General features: G+C 36.5%; 1 protein-coding gene across 9 annotated transcripts in view; it reads left to right on the forward strand.

Moving 5' to 3' along the window:
- The first annotated feature begins 5,530 nt into the window (after nucleotides 1–5,530).
- Nucleotides 5,531–27,700, forward strand: part of LOC109543224 (ephrin type-B receptor 1-B) — a 122,153-nt gene continuing 99,983 nt past the window's right edge. For 6 of the 9 annotated variants that reach the window (XM_048665513.1, XM_019912815.2, XM_019912818.2 and 3 more), the window contains exon 1: nucleotides 5,531–6,042. The gene's annotated coding sequence lies outside the window, so the exon portion shown is untranslated. The remainder of the gene's footprint in view (nucleotides 6,043–27,700) is intronic. The other 3 variants (XM_019912820.2, XM_019912821.2, XM_019912823.2) reach the window with 1 other exon arrangement.

Below are 27,700 nucleotides of genomic sequence, written 5' to 3' on the forward strand. Positions count from 1 at the left end.
TTGCCATTTCTAGCAACCTGAAGCAGTGAAATTTGGGAAAATCTTGGAAATTCCAACGACGCTTACCGATTGTTTGCGACTTTTTTTTATCGCGATTTTATCTTGTTTGCGACTGTTTGCGATTGCTTTAGTCGCTAGAAACTCGATGCAAATTCAAGGAAGAAATTTAAAAATTTGCGAAAATTTACGAATTTTCAACCGTGTTAAGCGATTATTTGTAATTTTTTTATCTTGCCTGCTATTGCTTGCAACTTGACACAAATTCGGCGTTAAGCTTTAAATTTTGGAAAAATCTAGAAATTTTCCACGTCGTTTAGGTGATTGTCTGCGATTGCTTTTTTTAGTTACCAGAAACGAGCCGAATTCAGGATAAAATTTGAAAACTTGTGAAATCTTTTCAAAGGTGTTTAGCGACTTGGTGCGAATTTTAAGTTGCACTTCGAAATGTAGGAAAATCTATAATTGCTTTCAATTGTTAGAAATTCGACCTGAATTTGAAGAAGAAATTTACGAAGGGTTTTTAACTCCGCCGGGAAATGGTGAAACGGTGGATTTTTTCTTGCGATTTTCAGTTTCCCACATGAAAAATTAACAGAAAGACCCGTAAATCCAGCCCGAGCTTAGCTGCTTCCTTTAACAAGCATTACTCAATTTGCCATAAATATTTGAAAATCCTTCGGGAATACAAACAGCCACATAAAACATCCGTGTATCTTTTTAACAAAAAAAAACCGCTGGTTAGTTGGCTTTCACAACGCGAAATCATAAAAAGAACACCACCTTGACGGAAAATTAGCATCAAAACAACCGCCAACAATTACACTCAGACTACCGTTGGAAAAAGAACAATCCGATGTTCAAAGGTTTCGCTCAAAAGCGATCATTCGTTGTATATCGTTTGACCGTCGCCTAATTAGAAAACATCGGATAAATGAAAAAATAGAAACATCAAGACGTTTAACTGTATTGATAAGTAATGTGAGAATTGTACGGGCCTGTAACTTGCTGGCAAAGCTGTTTTCAATCGATGCTGTTCCTCTGTTAATCTTCGATAAGCCAATTTTCATGTGATTTACACTCAAAATGCTAACTTTCATGTGCTCTGTTTGGGTTTCAATTTTCTGTTTAGCCTCGATAGAAAGTTGCAGGGTTGAAACTGCCTCTATACAAACTAAAAAATAATAGAAAATTTTGCTCAAAGTGCCCTAATTGCATCCAAGGTTCAATTGGCCCAGAAAAATGAATTAAAACAATTGCCCAACTCGGAAAATAAGTTGATTAAAAAATGAATACGGTTTTCGTATTTTAATTATTATTATTAAGATTAAATCGACGTTTTGTCAAAGCGGTCAATTTTTATTCCGGCAAAATTTCAATTGTAATTTGAAAGACATCGCAATTCACCGCTGGTTTACGCATCCCAAAATTAGAAATTCCCATTTATCGCCTCTAATTTTGACATAGGTATGCCCTAAAGAGACTTTCTGTCTTTATGTCTAAATAAACCGAAGCAGAATCCAACAATTAGTCGACTGGCATGATTCTGGGGAGCGGCTAAACGACATCAACAGTCTTTTGTGTCTCACCATCTGCTGCGACACAAAGATTTCGTCTCGGTGCAGGGTGGCATTGAGGTGGATTTTTCGGGGCTCTAAATGGGGTGAAGACGTGTGCTGGGCCCAATAAATACGGTTTTATGATTGGGGGAAGGGTCATAACATATATAAAGCCTTTCATGAAAGGTGGAAATTCTCACTCTATTGATCTTTATGTCTTCAGTTGGGGTGTTTACCCGCACCTGGACTCATCAACAGTCCTGATTATCCAGAGTATTTATGCATGGAAACTGAAAATTTAGTGAAAAAGGCTCGATAAATCACAGATCATTAGATACTTGCAAGCAATATTACACGGATTCGATACATTGATACCGCCACCTTTCCGCATTAATTAAACTGGCTGCAGCATGTAGAGAAAAGGGGATGCAACCACCCCTGCTTATAATAGTGCAGCAAACAATGAGGAGGAATTGGTAACAGTTGCCTCCAGTTTCTAATATCGGCAAATATCGTTTGTCTCGATATTTTATGGGACAATTGTGGGCCCCTTATTTCTCCGGGGTCCTCTAAATTATCACACAAACATGACTTGATAAAAGTATTCTCCACATTATTTATTTAGGTTGGAATGTAGCAACAGTAAATTTCGGTTTTAGTGCCCAGTTGATTGTTCTGCTCGCACTCTGCACTTAGATTAGTTGATTTCTACTTGAAAAATGTTTTTGAGGCATATTAACGAAGCCTTTATCGCAACTATTTTCGGGTTTATTACGTTTGCTGAACGATTTTAATGCACAGAAAAAAATGTGGAGGGTTTGTTATCAGGAAAACCCTTCCTTTGTAATAAGCGTAGGTTGAGGGCATGTTGGATATGGGTGAAATCGACGCTGGAATGTTTGATAAAAGGGCCTCATGATCGCCTTTGGCAAACGATAGTTTTTAATTTATTTAAAAATGTTTGCTGTAATTTTTTTCTTTAAATCATTAGGTGTTTTAATCGAAAATCGACCGATTTTTTGGGGGATTATGATTGTGTAGTGAATTGATTGAAGATTTGGTTGTTAGATTGGTTTTAATGTAAGTTTTATGCCGAATTTGAGTGCTTCAGAAAAGTTGCATTTTGCCATGTTTTCCGTAGGTCCTCAGAGCTTTCAAAATCAAATGATATTTGGACTTTTGAAGCTTCATTTTAGGTTTGCTAAGTTTACCGGTTTGATTTTGGAACCTTCCGCATTAATCTTCTGCACGTTTAGTTTTCAGATTCAACTGTAGACTGCGAAAGTTTCAAATTGCTAGTCGCTCTAAATTTAAAGTTTTGAATCTTTCTCAGAGAGTACATTTTGCAAGGCGGCAAGAATCAGAAGTTTGGTCGATTTTTTTGCAATTTTCATAGGATGTAAACTCAAATACCTCCTACAGATTGTGAAAGTTTCAATTTGTTACTAGCTCTACGTGGGAAGCTGTGAATTTTTCAAGCAAAGAGTGCTTTTGCATGAAAACGTCAATTTTGAGGACAACTTTAGCAAGTCGGCAAAAATCCCAAATTGAGTAAAAGTTTCAGGGTTCCGACTTTTTTGATTCAGTTTTCTATGGACTCAATGGACTGCGAAAGTTTCAAGTGGCTGATCCTTCTGGGTTGGGAGTTTTTAATTTTTCACGCCAGTGTATTTGAGTAAAAACGTCGATTTTTAGGACATTTCTACCAAGTTGGTAAAACTCAGTAATTATCCCGATTTGAGTGAAATTTTCAGGGTTTTGAACTTCACCTATCTAAAGGGCCTCAGAATCAAGTTTAGCAAACAATAATTTTTTATTTATTCATTCAATGTATGTTTGAAGTTTTTGTAAGATTTTCACAGTTTTCAACAAAAAGTTGTCTTTGTTGCGAAAACACTGAAAACAGGAAACAAATAAATATTGCAAATTAACAAACGCAAACTTTCCAGACCTCCGCCACCGCATTTTCAACTAATCTTAAATATTTGCTGAAGTCTTAATTTTGCATGTTAGCAAGTCAACTCGGCGCTGCTACTCGGATAAGCCGATTGAGACAATCTTTCCGACATATTAAATCCTCAAACATGTTCAGCATTATCCTGTAAACGAACCGACAAGATTACATAATCGCTTCAAAATTGAAAATTTGCGTTTCTCCGGATATTCATCTCTCTACCTTTTCGATTCGTCTGTGTTTAGTTTCGAAGCATTTGTTTTCGGTGATCGAGAGCTTAGTTGTGGTGATGAAGATTAGTCGAGTTTGGTTTGCTGATAATATTGTGACTGAGACCGAAATTTTGAGCGCGGAATTTAGGCAAAATGCAAACGAGTTTCAAGATCTTCGATCTTTCAACCAGGAAAAAAACCGCCTTCCAAACTCTCAATGCTGTCAAATTAATTATTCCATTTATACCATCCATATTACGGTATCTGCCTACTTAACAGTCCAATCCGCGTATTGTGTATACGAGAAAGGAAAAAAATAAGGTGAACTTATTAATATCCACTGTTAATATCTTTGGTGTTCAACCTACAGAATCCCGAGTAACATGCATAGAACAAAAGTATAGTTGTTATCTATCCATTTTAAATAACCCGGTGCCGTTAGAAAGTATTCAAATTAAAATCTATACGAAGTCGCTGATTGAATTTTTTCGTATGTGGGAGTCATTGTTTGTTGCGTACAGGATTTTCGAATAAACTGTGTGTATCTTCAGTCTTCAGAGTGGAGTGGATTTTTTTTGGAAATGACCAGGATTTTTGCCATCTAATTCAATTAGTTTAGAATGTAGGTTAATCGTTTTAAGTATGAAGGAAGACGACTTTTCTATATGAGTGGTTGCTTATCAAACCGCAGATGAACCCCTGAATTTTTCTGTTTTTAAGTCAGTTTATTGGTTAATGTGTAAATTCTTAAGTTTCTACAGAAAATTGGGTCAAAAGTGTTCCTTTGAAAACTGAGTCCAGTGTCGTGCTCGTAGGGCTCAGCACAACTTCTATATCAAACCAGGGGCGGATCCAGCTTTAAATTCAGGGGGGGGGGAGGTTATGTAGAAAAAATACAGTCTTCTGTTGTCTATGAAATTAGAAAAATTATCGTCGTTTTGTGCAAGGGTGGCGTAACATTATTGCAAAATTTCATGTTTTCCGTCCCGTTTTGCATGTTTCTCGTAAGCAAAATGAGCAAGAACGCTCGTTTTTACATCATTCTAAAAAGAAATAAATGGCCTTTTTAGAAAGTGAACCATGGATGGGGAATTGTTGGCAGTTTTCTCAAAAAATGCTTGAATTCAAGAAGTTTTAGATTTGCGTGGTTTTTTTTTGAGTTGCAAAATCCACTTGAACATGACGCTGCTTTTTTCGAAGTTTCTCAAGAGCCTTTGTGCAAGAGCCAAGTGTTTCCTCTGCTTGCGAAACAGACCGTTTCCTATGAGTTTTAGACAAATACGAGAAAAAACTGGAGGAGTCAAGAAGAACGTTTCCTCATAGAGTGAAAAACATATAAAGAAAAAAGTGCACATTTTGCTCTTGCTGTTTCCAATGCCACGCCACACTGATACTGCAGCCTCAACAGTCATTAAAATGTCCCGAATTGTTAGACGTTATTTCAATGTTGGAAAAATTTCAGAATAATGACTACTTTTCTAAGTTTCACCACACGATGAACTTAAAACCCTTTTCTTCTTTGAGTGATTGCGCCTGTTTGGATGTTGTGAGCCGATGCGGCCGCCCTAGATTGGAAATCTTGAGCAAACTGACAAATTGTGGTGAATAATAAGCGATCGAATCGAAGCCAACCTGCAGAATCTGATAAGAAAGCTCAGTTCACAGCTTTTCGTTCACCAAGTTCACGAAGTATCCAATGTGGGTGGAGTCGGCATCCACACCGGCAACCCGGAACCGACCGACTCGTGACGATCGGCCCCGATTTCCTTCTGGACTGAGCCTGCTTGATGACATCTTCGGTTGGATCCGGCAAGCCGTCGCGTTGCCCTCAGAACGTTCGTGCAATTTGTTCGTGTCGGTTCGGTTGGCTGTTCGTCATTCGCGCAATGTATCTCGATCAAAAACAACGGTAAATACTGTCGAAAACTACTGAATTCCCAAGAATTTCGTCCGATTTCAGGTAGTTTTGCCCTAAAACGAAACAGGACTGTGTTCAGTGCACGCTAACCGGTGGCGCATCTAGTCTAACAACACGAACGCTGACCCCGAAGAAGAAGAAGAACGCCGAAGTCTTCGAGTTAGTTTTTGTGTGCCCGACCATACATTGTGTTTTTGTGCATCTTTTACCTGCCAGTCCGGCTGCTGGCTGAAGTTTAGCTAACTGACTGGACGTCTTCAGCGAGTAATTGGATTATACTAGCGGTTCTGTGGTGTGTCACTTGTTTTTTCCCATAACTTTTTGTGCACAGTGATTTGCTTCACGGATTTACTTGAATAATCGTTGGAATTGGATATTGCTCTCAGCTGCTATTGTTTTTGAGTAAGTTCACTTTTTCTGTTTTTGTATGCGAATTAATTCAAATTACCGACCACTTTAAGGACTCAACTTGCCAAATTACCAAGTGACATAATAACAAGTTCTGAATGTCAGGAATGTGAAACATCAGGAAGAAATTTTGTTCCACCACGACCCAAAAGTCCTGAAAATACCGTTTCAAGAGTTTTTTTAAACATTGCTTCGAGTTTCTACTTGGAATAAATAAATCTTGAGTGATGGGATTGCAGAAAATCGATGTTACTGTTAGATAGAGCTAGAATAGCAAAGAGCATCAATCAAAGTCGAGGAAATATTGCGGCTGGTTTTGAAGATCGATTTTCCATTGATCTGAATACTGACCAGTGCTATGCACATAAACGTTCAAAAAGTATCAGCGGAATCACCCTGATTTAGCTGGAAGCGAAAATGTTGAAAAATCGAGCTGACGAAGAAAATCATTATCTTCCCTTTCATTCTGGGGCTTTTGTAGAGGGAATAGAAACAAACTATGCTTCCAATCTATTGTTGTTGTTGTCTTCGCTTGCTCAATCCGCACTTGTACTACAAAAAATAGAGCTGCAGTTCTGGGCAAAATTTATCGTTTGAGAGTTTACTTCTTCTTCGAAGAAAAGCGACTTTGAAACCCCAGTTTGAAAATGGCATCCTCACGCCGATGAATTGATCAAAAAAAACTCTATTGTGTTCAACTGGTCCAGTTTCCTAAATCCACACAAAAACAGAGTTAAGGAACGTAGCAAAAGAATAACTGTGAACAAATCATCCTAGGAATTACACAGTAGAAAACAAATAAGATGGCCATCTTCAAACAGCTAGTTGAAAGCGCGTGAAGAATTCATTTCGGCATTGAAAAGCAGTGGCCTCATTAGAGGAACTGATTTTAATACCGTAATAGCTGAGGCGATTCAACAGAAAATAATCTGGTTGGGTAGAAGGGTTTGACTGAAGCCAGGGGTTCTTCATGGTTATTTTCGTCTTCAAAGGCGAACAAAGGGGTTTTCGAAAGAACCCCCAGCTAAAGCAAGCAGAGTTGTTACCGTATGACTTCTGTATCATTCTTCGATGGTTGGAAAAGCTGTGGGAAGCTAATGGGGTTATTTACATTTTTCTTCCAGAAAAGACGAATTGTTCCTTAAAATATGACTTATAGTGAAATGAACATCAAGAGATGAAGAGATTAGCATAAAAATGCAGCTAAAGCTCGAGAGATTGATGACAAACAGGATTTAATTTGGCGAAAAAGACACTTGTTTTGTCCTTGTTGAAGATGCAGAAATTGAGCTTGATGGATGACGGCGTTTTCTTCAGACGACTTAACGGGACTTTTGCCTTTTGGGCTTGATGAAAAGGGATTAGAAAAACAATGACATCCATTTCTTGCAGTCAAAACCGCATTTTCAAACATACCACCCACCCGCATTGTTCAGGAAGATTTGGTTAATGGATGGTTTTTTTTCACTAGAGAATTGTCGGTTTTACCTGTTGTTATTTTAAGCCTGTGAAGATATAGAAGGTGCAAGAAATTGAAGACAGTGAATGATGAAGAAGGTGGAGGAATGAGACAAGATAGTCATGAAACTAAACAGTTGCTTATCTGGGCGTGTTTGAAGGGTTTGCAGAAGAAACCACATTCTATCATCCATCCATTTGCAAATCAAATATTTCGCAAGCAAAACATGTTTCAAGTGATTGTGTGCACTTGAGCGATTTAAAACGTCGTGCAATTTCTTGAAATTGTTTTGGAAGGAACAATTTTCAAAACTTTAGTGTTCGATTCAACAATACAATTTTTGAATTAAACGCCCAACAAGAAGTATGCAAAAAAATACAATTTTTGTCATTCATTGTCATTGGTTTTATAATTGTTCGACCATCAAATCTTCTTGCATATATTACGTAGGTACTGGCAAAGCTCTCATATGAAATGCGTGTATGTTTGAAATGTATATAAACAGCAAGTTACAAAGGAGTGGCAATTCTATTCAAATTGTTGGCACGTTATTGTGGCTCTAAAGGCTTCCTGTTTATGCAAAAATTCGTTTTTCCTCTCGACTTTGCTGTTTCACCTGCAATAAGTAGGTGGATTAACGAAACAGGTAATATTTGAAAAAAGTTGTATTTTACTTGTTTCGATTTCGTCTCATGCAAGAGAATATGTATTTAACCTGTTGCCTGTTGGAATGTTTGGTTTTTATATTTATTTATGCATGGCTTTTTAGTCACTTTGCGAATAGCCGCAATATAAATAAGGCATCGACAGCACTAATACAGGCTCGCATGCTAGTGAATTTTATGAAATTTATATGAACTCGTTCAGAGTAATATTTCCAGGTCGTCGAAGTTTATTGCTATTTGTCACGAATATTCGCAGATTTTTCAATCTTTATTAGAGTGGAGAGCCGAGAGTGGCTGCGGAATTTTCGATTAAAAACTGTTTGAACAAAGCGTTTTTCTTCGCTATAAAACAAACCTACATGGGCTGTTGGCTTCAAGCAGTTTCAGGCCGTTGCTTTAGGTTCGTCTTCATATCGAAGCGCGTTGCTCCTGAAAACTGGTTTCGACCCCGATTCTCCTCAAGATTTTGTTTCATGCGACAATTTTCGTTATCGGATGGTTAGATTTCGGCAAGAACAAATGAGGTCTGACAACTGACTTTTCGAACCTTCTGAGCAATTTCAACCAGGCCCATAACATTGTTCAGACTTTTGCGGCTTGCGTTTGAACAGTCGGTTATTTTCGGGTTTCGCGCGGACCGCTTCGGATCAGTTAAATGAAGCTCATTTTGCCATTCAAGAACGTAGCAGGAATCGGTAGTCTCACTCGCACCCAGAGGAGTCTAAGAAAGATGCATTATGGTTCAAGCGGTGCGACGTTCCAACTTGATACGTCTGGCGCTTAAAATATGTGTGCGGGTTTTCAATTCAAATTTCGTTAGACATTATCGAGTGATTGATGATTTTCGGGCTTAAGTAACTCTGAAATAAAAATACATGTTTGTGTTTCTGCGAGATTTCGGAAAATCCCCACTTAAACGCACTGCTGCATATCAGAAGTGCACTTATTTGTATAAGATTGATGTGTTTTGAAAACGCCACTCGACTTTCGCCATAACAATTTGTACTATTTGCAAGCTGCTTTAATAACTGCATTCGGCTGTCCAAATGAAATACTGTTCCAAATGATTGATCATTTCTCAAATCCCGGAAGGAAATTAAAAAACCCTGAGATTTGGCTTAATATCCAGATCTGCAGAAAAACGCATTTAAGTACCGAACTACTTATTATATAAAATTGATGTGTTTTGTATCCACCACTCTACTTTCGCGATAACAATTTTCCCTATCTTTAATCTAGTTTGGTAAAGCGCAATTAATTATTTTGAGGTGTGTGCATTTAGTCATCCAGCCATAATCTTTATGAAATGCCTGGGAACTTTTAACATGGTTTTTGTTCGTGTATTCGATTGGCTGCAGCCTATTGGCCTTCTATATCGGCCCGATTGGCTAAAACGGTCCTTAGAAAGTTTAATTAGCACGTGCTGAAGCACGACGACACCATACGTAAACACAATCGCCCTTATTGGTAAACTTGTGACCCAAATCGCTACCTAAGGACAGTTACCTTTAATATAGCACAGTCATTCATCAAGCGGGTTGAATCAATTAATTCAGGGGTGGGCTCGGGAACAAAGGGCGCCAAGCCTGTTCAGTCTAACATTGATTCTGAATTAATGAAGGAAAAGTTCTCATGAATCTAAGATTTAGATTGGGCAGCAATCGTACGGAAATCCCAATTTTTTGTCGAGTGTTTTAATCGAAAATCGACCGATTTTTTGGGGATTTCAATGGTGTAGGGAATTCATTCACGATCTGGGGAGTCAAGCTCAACATTTTGTTGTTCTATTGGTTTTGATGCCAACTTTGAGGGTTTTACAAAGTTATGTTTTCCGCAAGTTTGCAGAACTTTCAGAATCAAATGCAATTTGGGCTTTTGAGGGCTCATTTTAGTTTTCTAAATTTGCTGGTCTGATTTTAGGTGCTTCCCTAATCTTCTACACGTTAAATTTTGAGATTTAACTGTCTTCTGTAGACTGCCAAAGTTTCAAATTGCTACTCGCCCTAAATTAAAAGTTTTGAATTTTTCAAACAGTGTTTGTAAACTTGATTGAATTTGTGTGGAAGCTTGAATTTTAGGACGAATTTACCAAGTCGGTAAAAATTAGGAGTCGGGCCGATTTGATTGAAATTTTTGGGAGTTTGAGATTCAAATGTCTCCTACATATTGTTAATGTTTCAACTTGCTACTCCCTCTAGGTTGGACGCCGTGAATTTTTCAAGCACCGAGTGAATTTTAGTGAAAACGTCAATTTTAAGGACAACTTTAGAAAGTCGGCAAAAATCAGCATTTATCGCAAATTGAGGAAAAGTCTCAAACTTAAAATAGCAAAAATCAGGATTTGTTGGATTGTTTGAGATGTATCTCTCATCGCTCCTCGTTGAAAAAAATATTTTTTCTCTCTGTTGGAACTTATTCACTGTTGAATTTGAAATAATTTTGTGACTAATTAAAACAACAAAAAAATGATGGCAACTTTATTTAAGGCTCAAAAAAGTTGTTTTCAAATTAACTTCGCGCTAATTGACTTCGCAACTTTAACTGGGATTATGAAGGTTTTGCGAGTGTATTCGAAGTTCCACAGAGTTTTAGCTTCTTGACCTATTCAAGTGGATTTTAAGGGCTATTTGACTACTTTCATTCAAAAAACTGCATTTGAAAATTTCAATGTTTGTAGCTTCCCTACTTAAATGTGGTAGTTTAGTTGCGCACTAAAAATGTTTGCAGTTAAATATAAAAATTAACTAAATAAATTCTCTGATTTTGCTTTATGATTGAGTCCAACCCAACTTGTAAATCCATTAAAGGTAAATATTTGAACACATTTCAATGATTCTAACCATAAACAAATATTAACTCATATCAAAGGCTCCGATGGATTCTTTGGAATTGAGAGATTTTCGAAAAACAAATCAATTGCCAGTCGGCTTATTCAATATTTATTGTTTGAATTATCGGGCTTTGTTAAAAGTCTATTTTTTCTTCTAGCGTTTTTGGGTAGCTAATTGATGTAAATAACATTCAATTTTAAGGAATTGGATAATGAAATTATTAATGAATGTCCATTTATGTTGGCTTATGTGGAAAGTAGTGACTGTGTTTGATCTTTGGCCTCCGACTAATCTAGTCAAGTAAACAAGTTGGATTCCGGTAAAATGCGAATCGTTTTTCATGAGAATTTGGTTGTCGCAAGACACTGACGTGCAATATTGATTTCATTTGGATAAGGATCTTGATTAATTGAGGCTCCGCTAGAACGTGTCAGTTCAATTTAAGGCTGGCAATTTAACTTCTGCGCGACCCGACGACTATTACCTTAACGATTCTGATGCTTGATGGCCTCCTTACTTTCTTGGAATTTAAATTATAAAATAGGTCATTCGATTTTACGGCTGGAAACTGGATGACGGAATTAATTCGGGCATAATTTGCCAAAAACTTTTCTTTCCAGTTACTTTTCCGGGCTCAAACAGTCCCGGACTCCATAAGTGCAAATACAATGTCTCTTCTCAACAAAAGTATAATCAAATTTGTGGTTTGCAAGCTTTAATTAACTAACTAATTATTCAGTTCTCCAGGTTGCTTTAAGCGAAAAAGAGTTGAAAATACGTGCAATCCACCACATCTTAATCGATTTTTCAATTTTCAAATGTTCGTTGACGTTCTGACGATATAAATGGAGTATTTCGATAGAAGAATAGAAAATTGCATAGTTTAAGACAAGATCATTTTTAGAAACTTGACTTTGTAACTAGACCAGAAAAACTTTCAGCATCTTTAGAGTCAATTGTTTTCTAAAGATGATGTAAATTTCGTGTTGCTACTGACTCTAGCTTTCTGCAATGCAAACTGTTTTTGTGAAGTATAAAGACGATTTTCTATTCGGCCTTCTTAGTCTTTTTTTCGGTCTCAAAGATGACAAAAATGGACGGTTTCGTATAAGTAAACCCGTTGAATCAATAGTCAGACAATAAAATGCCCTCAATTCATTGATATTTTCCCATATCCAAAACTCCATTTCAATCCTTGTCAGGGCTTTCAATAAAATTGTTGACGATAACACATTATATTAAAATGATGAGAGTGTGCACACACAAACACACTGTATCCTATACAAATATCTGTGCAGCTTTTAATAGTGTTTGCGTTTCTTCTTAAGGGTTAGGGCCGATTTTTATTTGGGTCGCCGTTTTTATCTCCGAACATCTGAAGTGGTTGTTCTGTTTTCAGTGAGGGTGCGATTTTCATCGCAACTGTTAGAAATTCTTTGCTATGAAGTCCAGTATTATGAGCAACAAACCGAAAATCTGCACTGTAGAGTCTTGTAGTTATTGCGAAACTTTGTTATAGACTGTGAACATTGCGCAAAGGAATTGCTAGTGGTGGGTTGGCGGTTTTTGCCATGTTTATCCAATCGTTATAATTATAAGCAGAAATTGCTCAAAGATGTGTGATTGCTTTGATTTATTGCCTTTCCTTCAGGGCCTTTAATTGCGTCGAATTGTTTATCAGTAGGTTTGGTTACCTTTGGGCTACACACGCTTTATTTTGCTCGCAATTAGCTTTTGGTTTATTTCGACTTAATTGGGTTATTGATTTTTTACGTTAATTGCCGCTTTTCAGTTTTTTGTTGAACGTTGCCTTTAGTCTATTTGAACATATTTTATTTCAGCTAAGTATACATAAACTTCTTACTGCTACTTAATCTACGGATCCTTTAGTGAGCTGGTTTGATAATAAAAGACTCAAAATCTAGAGCTCAACCGTGATTTAGATGCAAGCACGTTAGAAGTTTTTAATTAACTCGAAAAAGCTTTGACATTTTTATTCGTGCCAAAACCAATTTTTTGAGAATTTCTCCATAATTTTTGCGCAATTTATCAACCTCAAATTGGCGTCACCAACGCTCGAATTAACAGTTAAAATCGTCTCGTCGAAAAACAATCGACAATAATTTTAAATGAAACTGATCGAAGAAAGTTTTAAGTGTCCCGAATTACCTGGATTATTGTTGATAATCGATTTTCGAGTTTTTTAGAGTTTGAGAATTATTTTAAATGAGATTTTTGGAGCTCCCATTAATTCACGAAGAATTTATGCATTATGATTGTTTGAAGCTTTAAATTAGATGGTCAACTCTATTTCTATCCAGCAAACATCTGAACGAACTCGAAAAGCTTCATCAAGCCAAAAATCTGCAGAATCGCTTAAAACTATAAAAAATCGATCCCAAAAGCTTTGAACGTTCAGCAATTTTCAAAACATTGTACAGACTCAATGTAAAATTGTTTTTTAACGCACTTTGTCAAACTTCAATTAAATTGCAAAGGCCTTATTAGTTTTTCTAGTGTTTGTGCGGTTGAAAACGCTTTAATTCTGGTTCAACTCGACCCAAGAAGGCTTCAAGCGTTGAAAAAGTCTAAAATATTGTTGAGATTCCATTTCAAAACCGATTTTCTGAGAATTTCCACAGTAAGCAATTTTAATAAAAAACTTTTTAATGTTTCTTAGGAAAATTGCCGGAGTTAAATTTGCTAGATTAGCCCAAAACTTCCATGTCCCAGTTTGCAACTTTTCCATCTTGCGACTTAATACAGCATACACATTTTCCCGAATATTTCCCTTAAAGTTCAAGTGTTCACTATCTACAAACATTTGCATTTTTTCTATGTTATTTATGCAAGCGCTAGCGATAAAATTGGCGCGATTAACCTACTCAACGTAAAGTAGATTGTTGCGAAAATTCCTGAAATAGAATGATACCAATTTACATATCGCAGGATTATAAACTGCGATTAGTACAATGGCTATAGTTAGTAGCAGAAAAACGCCTATAATTAACTAATAAAACCGCCACGGCCCATGAAATATGGCTCGAAATGAACGAAAGAACGTAAATAAACGAATAAATATTGGCGATAATAATTCATACTGGTGTTTGCGCCATTAACTCCACAATGTACATTTGCCATTTTTTTCCTCACATTTTACATTAATTTAATGTTGTAATAATTAACTGAAATGTGTGCTTAGAATTTTTTCAAATTCCTCCACTTCACACAGACAGTGACACCATGATAATTAATTGGCCACAATTAAAACGGCATATTAATTACTGAATAACTCCCTATCTATATTGACTAATTAATGTTGGCTTTCTTCTTGACAATTCCTGAGAACGGCCCCATGTAGACTTCAAGATGAAAAACGACCAATGTCTGCACTATTTCACAATTTACTAGCCGCAGCTTATGAAACAGGTATGCATGTTAATAGCTGCGGATTATAAGTTTCCTATCAAATAACACCACTTTGTTTTGGGTTTTAGAAAGTTAATTTCTTATTAGTTTGCTTTCGCAGCTAATTTTTGTTGAGTTTGTCATGGTCTTTGTCCGTTTTTGACCCTGTCTTTTCCTTTGTTCTTCACCTATTCTCCATATGCTTAGTCGATTTTTCATACTTTACAGTATTTGTTTGGATATTTTTGCTGTTGCTGTTGCTGAGCTGATGAAAGCTGCTTCTGTTGGTTTTACGCCTGCTTTTCTGCTCTGCCGCTATTTTTGTGACCCTTTTTAGGTCGAAGACCAAGCTTAAAAACACAGAGTCTTTTTGAGTTTCGGTCTCATAACGATATTACTTGTGATTTCTTCAGTTACTGTTTTATTGATTTAAAAAAAATGAACTAAATTGCAGAACAGACATGGAAATGCATTGATAGAATCGTAGATTTAAACGGATTAGCCGTAATCTGCATTTTATCGAATGCAACAACACACCGGCTCATATATGGTGTCTAGTCGCGTATATCTGCTGTTTTGGCGCATTGTTTCGGTTAGCATTCTATTTGTTTTCAATAATTCCGCATCGCAAGTACATCTGCGAATTTCCCATGATTAATTTAATAAAATGCGGATTATCGCCTGTGTGAGCCAGAGAAAAAAACGAGTCATTGCAGCTTTATGGAAATTTCATTATCTGTTTCTGTCAGCGTGAATAAATCCAATTGAAATGAGTGGAAATTTGGAAAAACGTTCGTTTTTCAAAATGCTTTTGTGAATATATTTGATTATTTCGATGAGTGTAATTCAGTTACAGTCTGCGTTTTAGCTGTCTGTTTTTTTTTTCGTTTTATGCAGTTTTTAGTAGGCATTGAGTTCCTCAATTTTCCTGATAGGTCGGAGGAAACAAGCAGAACTGATGGTATTATTTCGAAACAATCTTACGGCGAATTCTAAAATTAGCGCACAATCAATTTCTATCCAATAAACGAAAAATGGGTTTATGATGAAGCTATTTTTAATTGGGTATTTATCCAGTTGAAATCACGCTCCCCGATGGTTTAGTTATGAATGTGAAAAATTACTTATTAGCTTTTGATTGAATTGCCGGTAAACATCCCCTACAGTTTTTGATCGAATTTAGTCTGCCACTGATTAGATAATTAATCGGCAAATTTTAATCCGTTTTTTTGTTTGCTTTGGTTTATTCAATGAATTTTGCAGTTCTGCTTAACACGTCCACGAGAAATGGGAATATGATTTGATTTTGTTAAATGTGATAATACGAGGAAAAAACAGGAATTTAGCAATTCCAATTGGCGGCATGGGAAAAATGGGAAATGAAAAATCAGCAGCAGCAAGAGAACAAAAATAACAAAACCGAGCAAACAATAACCCATAAATTCATGTCGCTGAACGGCGGCAGTGCAGTCGCATTGAACTTTTTTACGCAACGATTTATACGTTGTTGCATGTGTGCCAATTACAATTATCCCATTTTTGAAGATCATAAAAACCGATTGTTCAATCGCCTATTTAATATGCGTTTCGTTGCTGTGCAACAACCCGTCCGGGTTTTTTCAATTTTATTCGATTTGTTCAGACCTCAAAATCTTTTAAAATATAGTTCAGTGTGATTTAAAGTTTTCATGTTGTTTTTTGCAAATATACATTCAGAAGAATTAACGCCTATTTCGAATCATCCTGTATCCCAGCTTTACTTTTGAGCTGCGCCTAATGACATGGGATTAAGCAAATCATTGCTGAATATTAGCAATTATTTGAACAACAAATCGCATTTATTCTCCCATGTCGTAATTTAATTTATTCTGCTATTTTATGCTTAATTGTGGCTTTGGCTTAAGAGCCGCCGTTTTAGCGACAGTTAAAGAGAGTAAAATTCAAATAGCGCTTGAAAGTGAAGTTCTTCAGCTTAGTGTCTATTATTAAAACGTGTCCTTTCAATAATAATCCGGTTTCCAACTTGGAGAGTCAAGTGAGTTTTGTTTTAAATTGACGTTATTTAACTTAACAAATTGGCTCGATTTCCAATTTAATTTTTACAAGGAAATACTAATTTGATTTTGGAACTTGAGTGATTCCTCGAATGCATTCGAATTGACGCACAAAGAGTGAGGACACATTAAAATACTGTTCTAAGCGAACTAATTGGAATTTACAAGTAAAATCAACATGTTGCGTGCCTGTCTTGTAAAATGTAGCATCCTGCTAAGGTAACCTTCCTTAAAAACCGAGTTAAATATAGAAAGCCTCTCGTGTGCAGGCTCGACCAAACCGGTCTGAATTCTGAATTATACGAAGAAATATGTCCCGACCTCGCTTGATCGAAGGGTCTTTTTCTACCTAGTTGCCGAGCCTCTTCACTTGTCCATAAACTCACTTTTGTTGACTCGGTCTTGCATTATTTGCCAGTAATTTGCAAAAAAACCATCAAGAAATATGCAAATTAAATTTTCCAGAAATAATCTGGACCTATTTGGTTGCGTTTCGGATTTTTAACTGAATCAAAATGAAAAAACTGACTGAAACTGTTAGTCAAAGTGTGAATATTTTTGGAGATTGTTGATGACCGTCGTTAAAACTGCCGGTTTTATAGCCCCATAATTGGAAATATTTGCTATCTCAAAAATTGCACTTTGACCATACGGTTTAGTTATTTTTTGAAATTTTTGAATCAAACTAAATTCATATTTGTTGTCGAGCTTGCGCCAGGCTCCCGCAAAAGCATAAAATTCTTGTTCCAAGTGTGACTATTTTTGGAAGTTCTGGCACAAACATTGAAAAATACGGGGCTAAAACTGCCAATTTTATAGCCCCATCAGTTGCAATATTGACGCAAGATGGTCTCGAAAATATTTCCACTTTGACCAACAGTTTTAGATGGCTTTTTCTGAACAATTCCATTCCAATGGGTCAGACGAACGAAACGACACCAAATTAGTCTCGATTATGAGAAAAAATTCGGTGTGCGTAAATAATTTTTATTGGTCCTTAAAACTGACACAGGCCTGCTGAGTGGGCTACAACAGTATACAAAAATATGGCGCTGGGTCCCAACAAAGTACTTTGGGGCGCATAAATATGACGCCCAACAATTCCGAACAGTTTACGCATTAAACAGCAATAAACTATCCAGAAACAATGCAAATTTGCTCTGAACAGCCCAGTTATACACTCACTGGTTGCTGAATTGTTTTTCATAACTTGTGTGTTTTTGTTTGTGGTTTATATGGGATTGTTTCAACGCTGAATTTTGCGCGCCCACTTCTACAGGCTTGAAATGGCCAGTTTGATCTGTTTGTTTCACTTGATTTGATAACCATTAATTAGTAGGCACAGTGACAGTGTTTTTGTTACATTTTGCGTCCCGCAGTATAATAAATCCATAACCAATGATGTTTAACGCTGATTTAATCTTTATGAAGAGCGACTTGAGACTTACAACTACTGCAAAGGCAAACTGCATAATAAACGGTATCATAAATCACACGACACCTAACTGCGGCAGCCAGATAAAGTCTTAGTTAAACTTATTAATTTATAAGCCAATTTCATTTTAATGTGAACCGCAAATTCCATGGCATTTAATATGGAGCACAAAAGCGCAGTTGGGTTGGTCCAAGTATAATACCTCATAATACTCATCATCGGTTTAGGGCGTGAATTTAGTCGTTTTTTGGCTCAAACGTTTGATAAATGTGTGTCTAAGCCACGTGTTAAGTAAAAAAATGTGTAAAAATTATTTCAAGTTTTGCAATCTTCTAACGACTAATAGCGAAGACTTACTGACAAAAACTGAATCTCCCTCATATAGACAACGAATAAAACGTTATTAATTTTTTGCCGCGATAAATATAATTAATTTAAATTGTGTTTATTTGAAGAATGGCAAAAGAGCGCAAGCATACACGGCTTTTTGCCACATAGAGCAGAAGGAATTTCTTCGTTGCTTCGACGAAATTTAATTAAGAAATTTTCTGCTTATTTGCTGTCGTCTTGGGCGCAGTTTTTTCATCTTTGTAGACATAAATCTTGTGGCTCACTTTACTGTTGCATAACGGCAATGGATGGATTCATAATTTAACCAAGATTGAAGAGAAAAAAATGTAAAAGACAATAAGGAAGTGGGTGAACAAAAAATAGCGATAATCAAGGTTTTAGATGGGTTCGGAATTGAGTATTTGTTTGATGGCGTTAGTGTGCGAAGTTGATTATTTGCTTTGTTGATTTTTATTATCAGTTCAGTTTTTTATTGCTTAATTTGCATTGCTAGTGGTTCAATAATTTGCTGTTGTTTTAAATGAGTTCGTTAGATGTTGGTAGGTTTTGAATTCGATTTAGGAAAAACAGTAAAATGGAAAGTTAAAAATTAATTTTGAAATTAGTCTCTTGCTGTTCTTGGAAGTTTTTAACAAGGCAAATAAACTCAGAGGCACCAGTAATTTAGAAATAGTCAATTGCCAGTTTATAGTGAGAGCAGACGGTTTATTTGGCACAATTTCCTTTGAAAATTTTTGGCTTGAAAAGTTTGGCTTCAGAAATGCGTAGCCGATTGCTAAAACCATATTTCGTCCGATTTCGATATCGTTTGATCGTGCCCGTCTTGCCATTCTCCATTAAGGTGTGTATCTTTATTTATTCACCCCGCTTTGCATATCGGACATACCAACCTCTTTACGTGTCACTTTAATCAATAATAGGCAACCTGCTAATGCCTTATCCACGGAACGCATTGTCAGTTTGTGGCCTATTTAGTAATAAATAATGTTCCGTGCAATATTTCATTGTTGTAAAATGCTTGCGAAAGATTCCGATATAATGGAAATATTTGTTCAACAAGACATTGGCCAAGGATGGAATGGAATGGCGGTGAATAACTACGAAAAAACGAGTATAGTCGCATGCGTTTATTTTTCCTTAAAGTGGTTCTCTTTCAAACTTCATCGGTTCTGAGGTCGATTGAAAATGCTTTCGGGGGTTAAACTAGCGAGATAAATCGGGTTGTTTCTATCATCGAAATATTACTAATGTCTGGTCTTGCATAATCAAAAATTACGCGAATGAATTCGATTATCAGCGAGAATTTCCAGTCTACACTTCAAGATACTCATTCGGACAAAAATTCATGTAACGAAAAAAAAATGTTTCTAAGAAACTTCTGGTGCTGTCGCCATCCGGTATTTCGTGTTATAAACAATTCGTTAAAACTGTGTGAATGCTTAACGAAGCAATTGAATTCTGTGAAGAAAACATTGGCAAACAAGTGGCACGACCAAAGAGAAAAAAAGTGTCGAAACACCTTATATAAATTACGCGATTTCGTAATTGGTTGTCTGTTTCGAGCTATAATGCATATTAGGCCCGACTAGACACAATCGCACAATTAGCAAACTATTTAACAGTCAACAGAGCACATCCATCAAGTCATTCGTTTCGAATCATTTTAGCTTCGTTTAAATCCATTTACAATGGTTCGTGTAATTCACACTTACAAGATTTGGCCTTTCACTTTTAATTTGAGCCGAAGTGAAAAACCGTTTAAAGGCGTTTTTCGCGTCAAAAATTCATGAATGAGTGTCAAATGGGTTATTATGTCGCTTTTTGCAGGACTTTATTCAAATTTCATTTTCATATTAGATTAGAACAATGCTGTTGAAACTGGCATACAAAAACCCCGTTGAATAACCATCAACTGGGGGAAAAAAAATTGGAGTAAAGTACATGCAAAGTTGTAACATTTTTCTTTTTTTCGGTTCAATATTGTCTCTAATTCAGCGTGTAATTGGTTTGAACAATTACACCTGATTGGCCAAGTGCATGCCCAAACAGTTTAAATGAATTATTCTAGGCGAGATTTATTAACGAATCGAAACCCGATGGGAATGTTTAAGAAACATTTTGGCTGTGGTTTTATTGTTGCCACATTATGGTAATTGGATTAGTTGTTATTGTGACCGAAAAGAATGTATTGCTGCGCAAAACGTGAGTTGGGGACAAAAAAAGTATGTAGCAGCAATTTTTTTGGCAATGTTGCAAGCGCTCTGATTTTTGACTGGTTTCAGCAGGGATTTTTTTTCAGCAGCAAGTGTTGTGTTTTTTTAATGGCAAGATTGATTGCCAATTTGTGCTGAGAAAATTTTTCTGCAGACTATTTCGGATAATATACATTTGAAATAGACGCAAAGGTTTTTCTTAGTGCCGTTGTTTATGAAAAGATCTGATAAATTGGCCTACATTTTCAAGCACAACACATCAATTGCCTCATTTCAGACAGGGTTTATTTTAATCAATTATTTATTCAGAAGTTGTGTTTAGATCGGGTTTTTCATTACTCAGACATTTCAATCAATTTTCCTGCATATGGGATCTTTATATTTATTTCTTTTTAATTTCAAAAACAAATTTTATTGTCATTAAACAATAACGCGTTTTTTTCAAACTTGGCTTGTTCAAAACTGAAATATTTTAGCGGTGCAATGCAAGGTGTCAATTGGGAACGTAGCAGCGGGCGGGGTTCTTGCATCACGCATAGACTCCCACGTGCGTGAGAGAGAAAACCGATGCTAGTTACGTTCCTGAATGAAAAAATCAGTTTCATGTAATTGATTTGAATTAGTGTTACACCATTAAAATCCACCGATTGTTAATACTCTATCGCATTTACAAAGTTGTAAATTAATTCAGCTGCATATACATACGGCAGACAAAGAACTGCCTAATCAAGCAAAAACGGTATAGGAATTAATATAAGAGTGCAAAGAAAAGAAATGAACAGTCATAAGACGAATGAATGATTTCCAAACGATTTAGCGGTTTATTTGCATTGTTGCCTGTGATTAAATACACAAGACACGTCCGACATGCATGGTGTGAAATATTTTTATGTGGAATTAAAGAGAAGATTAATGACCAGATTAAATTGCACATGCGACACCCACATCTATCCCCCATGCGCTCGCCGGCTAATTATGAAAAATTATGATTTTGTTAGAGGTTGTTTCGTATGCGCAAACTGGATTAACTCATTTCGTTTAACGCTGCTGTCGCTTAATTAGGCGCTAAAAGTCAATCGTTGCTTCAAGAACAACAACTACCAGCAAACGTAAAGTAGAGGCCATTGACTGTTTTTATTTGTTAGTGAATTTAACCGAATTATCGCAAACCGTAATAGTCACTTTTTCCACTACTTAGACGCAATAAAAGCGTTTTCATGTTTCCGTTTTCCAGAAATAACTTTCATTGTTCGATAAAGTTTACTATTGGCTCACAATCTACAGTTTCGCAACACATGTTGTGGCACAATCGGCTAGGTAAATCCCCATTGTTTTTGTCGTCTAATATGCAAAGAAGATTAATTACAGATGTTTCAAAATATACACAATAAAAAAGAAAGCATTAATCCGAATAGTTGCGAAATAATTTAAAAAAAATAAGGTAAGGCCGGCTCCGAACCTGTCAGCTTGTTTAAACGTAGACGAGATGCAACAAGCTGATTTGGCTGTGAACCAAACGAAATCCAACTATTGTGTTTAGACTGAGTGTTTCACAATCAAATTCTTTAAATCATCGTTTGATATACAATTTCTTTGAATCTCGCATCTTGCGCGAGTGTTGAAACACGTAACAAACTGCATTCTAATTAGGAGGCTTCACTCAAAAAATTTCCCGTTGATCCGAACCGCAAAATCCGCATTCATTCGGATTAAGTTCGAATTTATGTAAATGTATTCGGCATTTTTTCTTTCACCAAACCGAAACAGATCGTAAATAAGCTGAAAGATCGGAATCTAAATCTTCATTGTGGCGCACTCGAAGATGGTTTTCACAAAAGGAACATTTTTCATTTTGAGCTTCATCTAATTGGGCTGGCAACATCTCAATCGAAGATCACTGAAGCATCGCGCTTGCTGCTTGATCCACCCTGTGCATGGATCTCTATGGATATTTGCTTACATTGTCGGGATGTTGGGAAACAGTTATTGCACATTCTAAATGTTATTATCATCGGGGCAAAATGATTGATTCCTTGTAATGCTGAGCAATGAGTGAATGTTGTAACCAACTGTTTGATACATCGCGGCCCAAAGACAAGTGGTTGCATTCAAGGCATTAATAGATGACTGAGTGCTGTAGTGCTCTCAATGGTTGATTGCAGATGGATTTTTACGAATTGTTTAATAATAATTGAACTTGGCATTCAGCCAGTTGATTAACGGTAAAACGTCTGGTCATGTTGTTTCATCTGATTCAAAGGCAAGTTCTAATTGCCCACTCTGAAATTGGAAAATTGAAAATATCCAAAAGCCTTCAAAATACATCCATTAAACTCCCGCACAATAATAATGACTGTTTTAAGGGCAAATTGCCGTTTGGTATTGTAGCGCCGTGTAGACGACAATGGAGCACTAAAATAAATGGCACCGGATCAAGAGCCATTTGAAGAGAGAAATAAAAAACCTTTTTCGATTCACAAGCAGATTTTCGACCCGGTTTTTCTATGCATTTTTAAAGTGTAGATTAATTCCAGCCCGACGAATCCGCATAAAAACGGGGCTTAAAAAAATCTCTCGCCGAGTCAGCAGCGGGCCTACGATGCGAGAAACGTTATAAAAATTTTAATTAATACGATCTGGGTCAAAACACTCCTGTTTCGCGAATTTGCGGCAAGTCACCGCAAAATTGGGAGACGGTTTTTCAAACGACAAGTGTACCTGTCTCTATGTGTTTTACGAATATGTATGCGGGAAATGTTTTTGTTTCCGTTTTTCCTGTCTTTGTGAAACGCTTTTTTTTCATGGAAGTAGTAGGTTTCATTATTTGCCCCGTTGACATAGTTTTACTCTATATAGGAATAAACCTTCAATGAACTGTGGGGAATCATTGCTCGAAAGGTTGCACTTGAGAATGAAGTTGCTTATACAGGATGGTTAAAAATTGGCGTCATTTCTCTGAAACGGTGAAAGTAGAACTCACATAAATCCCCAATATTCATCGTTCATTGAGAAAACCCCTTCGTGCTTCGTTATAAAGAAATTTAAAAGTTGTCAATGAATCCATCAGTTTCCCCATAAAAGGTTCCCATTTTTAGTGTTGAAACTTTCGACAACCGCTGTTTATACATAGAGGGACAGAAAATAAGTACGGTGGTATGAAATTAAACAACATAGGAAAATGATTCAAAACAAAAACCAATTACAGATCGTAAAAGACCTTTCGGTGTCCTGAAGGACGACTCCAACTCGGGCGAAAAGTTTTGTTGTGTTCGTCGTGTTGGTCCTCGGGGACTCCTAGAAAAGCACCTTGCTCGGATAGCAGCAATAAAAACTTACGGGAAACTTGGGAAAGGGAAAAAAAGAAGAAAAACTGAGACGGGGGCAATCCCTAGATCGGGAACGAGGGACCCAAACAAATTGTGTGGCTTTAAGGGCAAGCTGCGACACCTCCACTGTAACGGAGTAATCATCTTTTTAAATAAAGGGAGCCAACTGACGAAAGATTGCTGTTTTTCGGCTGAATTACGGTTTTAGGGCGCATTCATTGCCCATGGGGATTGTCCTACGGTTGCCTTTTATTACACGCGCTGGTACTTTGGTAGATGATGAAACTTATACAAACAGGCGACTTGTTTGATTGTTTTCTTGCTATATTAAGGCTTCCTGCTGAACCTCCTTTTACTTCGGACAATATTTTAAAACTGCATTTGCTCTCCTTCCTAGAAGGCCCCAGCACGTTTTTTATCCCCACAGATTTGCCCTCTAGTTAATTTCCAATCCCGATAAATCTCCTCAACCACTTGAAGATTTATAAACAGCAAAGTGATATAGAATTTTTAGCGTTCGAATCCGGATTTCCAAGGGTATGTGTGCCATACAGGAGCGGGATTTTCTAATATTGTTGATCCTGCAAATAAGCGAGTTTTCCTTTTGGTGGGCCTGCCGAGTGAATAATGCAGGCAGCAAGTCAATTGGGACTGGGAAAAGTTCGCACAGACTTTAATTTCCCCAAAGATTTATTTGTAGAAATTGTTAGAACGAAATAGGAGTAGTGGAAGTGGTGGGCAATAATTTGAAAATTTTACCATCCAACGGTTGAAAGGATATCGTTGCTTGTTTGAAATTGGTTTTGCGAAAGTTTTCTCTAAATATTGTGAACGTTGCGATTAATCAGCCTTTTCTATTTAGTTTAAAATGGTCTTTGATTTGGTTTTTTAGGTCCTATTTTTCGGCACAAGTTAAATTATTTAACAGGTTGTTGTTCCTTTGTTTCGTTGTCAGATAATTCGGCATAACGTCCACAACGGGGCCTTTCCAGTTTTCAAATAATCAACATTTTCTGTCTATTTTGAACGGTTTTTGAGCGGTGGCAATCTTCAACGGACACTATCTTCCTTATTTTCGACCCACAACTTTTATGTTCGCAATTGGCCAACTTCTTAGGTCGGAAACAATCCAATAAGGGCCAAAAACGCGATTGCAAAATGTTGATTTTTGGTCGAAAATTTCATGAGGGGGGAGTAAGAGGTCGATTTTTCCAAAAAATTCAAGTTCCTCAAAATACCTCGAGTGATCCATCATTTTCATCGGAAAGAGACAAGTGGTTATAATGCAATTTAAAATTTTTATTGATTAGTTTGAAACATTGAAACAAGTGTTTGCACCACGTAAAATAGCGGGACAGAATTAACCAAACGGCGCAAAATACAAAAGAATCACAAGTAAAGAGAGTTAAATTACCTATAACTAACGCACTAATAATAAATTGCGCTAAACTGGCCGCACTAGAAAAAATGATACTGAAATATCGACGCAAAAACGAAATAGTCAAACCAAGAAGGAGGAAAACCGTTTGCAGTTGAAAGACGCAAAATTCAAGAAAAGCGTGTTAAATAGATTCAATACAAAGTGTCGCATTTAAGAAATGGTAGGAATGAAATTGAGAGCAACAACGCAAAATAAATAATCGAACTCCCACTGAATAAAGAATAAAAAATCACGTGAAGAGCGAGTAAAATGGTTTAGCAGTGGAAAGACACATAATTGAAGACAAACGTGTTAAATATATTCAATGGAAAATGTCACATTAAAGAAATAGTGAGACAGAAATTCCAAAAAGACAGTAAAATTACTGCAATGAACTTAACTGGACTCTAAACAAATTGTATTGGACTGAAATAAAAAATAATTGCCTGAACGCGAATAGAGGAAAAAATGTGTTACTATTGAAAGATACAAAATTGAACAAAAACGCGTTAAGGAAATTCAGTGCAAAGTGCGACAATCAAGGAATAGTTGTGTAACGTAAACAGTTTTATTATTTACAGATTCAATACAGGCCGCATAAATAAAAAATTATTGTTTTATTGTTATTTAATTTTATTCAATATAAGGTGTCACAATAAACTAATAATAGGTGCGTGTAAAAAATCGAACGAAAAGAGAGTTAAACTGTTTATAGAAGGAAAGCACAAGAGTGAAAAAACGCACTGAAAAATTTTGGTTTTAAAAACCGTCTGTTGATTGATCAGGAAAATAAAACTAGAGGCAATCAATCGAAATCGCCACCAGTAATTTTCAAACATTCCCGATCTATGAAATGGACGAAAAAAGGTTTCGAAATCAGCGTCGTTTCGTTGGCAGATCGGCGCTACTGAAATGGCAAAAAAGCGAAAACATATTCGGGGGTAAGGACCTCTGTAAAACAGAGCCCCAAGAGGGAGTAATGCCTTATTAGTAGACTAGTTCACTTTTTTTGTGCCTTTTTGTCACCTAGATACTCTCTGAGGCAGGCTGCTGGAGATTAAATCGATGCCGTTGCGCCGCACTTGGCGTCGCCCGAAAGCCACCGGCGTCTTTTCATTGAGCGTCGGATTTTCACCATTTTTTCCGCCCAAGTGTTTCAGGTGCGGTGGATTTTTCAAAAATTATCACCGTCTTTAGCTAGGGAAATTAGCACTCAGCCCCATGGATAAGGAAGTGTGGTCGATTTCCCATTCTAATTTACTCCATTATTTTAGAGCTTAATTACCTGTTCAAACTAATTTATGCAGATCAGGTTATACAATATCCCATGCATAATAATATGATTTTGTTCGAGCCTGGACTTATAAAAATATCCTTTTAATAGTATCCATTAATTAAGTATTCCATGTGTTTACTAGTGCGCGAGCGAATAAATTCCGAGAAAATGAGCGGAGAGTTTTCAATTTTAATTTATATTGTTTCGGTCATGGAGTGGGAAGCAAATTTATATTTTCTGACTACTGAATTTCCCCAAAAGAAAACTGGCAATAACGACGGGTTTCTTGCAGAAGCAGGAATTATGAACATGCATTAAATACATACTTATTAACCAAGATGCAGATCGATTGGAATTTTTTAACATTGCACCAGAATTTGGGGCGATAAATTAAACAGGAACGTTTTAAAATGTATAAGAACCGCTCACACTTTATCTCCAACAGAACGGGGCTTTAGAGCTTTAATGTACAAGATAAATTATTAAATAATTCCCGGCTGGCTTAGGTGGTCGCCCTAGTTGCGAAGGAATATGCGCTTTTTTGCTGATCAAACGTATTATTTGCGTTGAACGGTTTGATTTTCTACCTACCAGTTTGATCCCTTCAACGTACGCTAGATTGCATGGATAATGCATATGTTTCCCACATGATTAGCCACGCCAGCTGATGTACGAGTATTACTTAATCATTTCTTTCGAAAGCTGTAACTGGGCAATTTCATATTTTTACCATTAAGTTTCTGTTTTATTTCAGTCGCAGGAAGTTGCCAAACGCGTTTTGCGTTCGTCTTAAGGTAATCAAATTCTGATCAGGAAGTACCTTATTTCTCAAGAGCCTCAAGAATGCATGAATGAATGTTTTACAAGGCTTGGAATTTGAGTTAATTGATTTCAAATGCTCTATAGAGGTTTTGGACGTTTTAAATGCGTTTTTGTCGAAATTGTATAAACAGGGGTATTGATTAGGGTTTAGGAACGAAAGCACTTGAAATTGATGTAGGTTTTGCGCTGGAAGTTGAGTTGAAAAATTGGGAACCATTTATGTGAAACCGCATCAAAAGCCGCATTTTGTGAAAAAGATTCTGAAAAAGAACTGAAAAAATAATTGTACATACTTTTCTGACTGTGTTTCAATTCCAAATCAAAATTAATTCCTGGGTTTCAGTCATTTATTGTCTCTATTTATCAATTAAAATACGTTTCGGTGTATTTTT

This window comes from Dendroctonus ponderosae, unplaced genomic scaffold (assembly GCF_020466585.1).
Source record: "Dendroctonus ponderosae isolate FM_Combo_2020 unplaced genomic scaffold, Dpon_F_20191213v2 Dpon_F_20191213_4, whole genome shotgun sequence".
Lineage (NCBI taxonomy): Eukaryota > Metazoa > Arthropoda > Insecta > Coleoptera > Curculionidae > Dendroctonus > Dendroctonus ponderosae.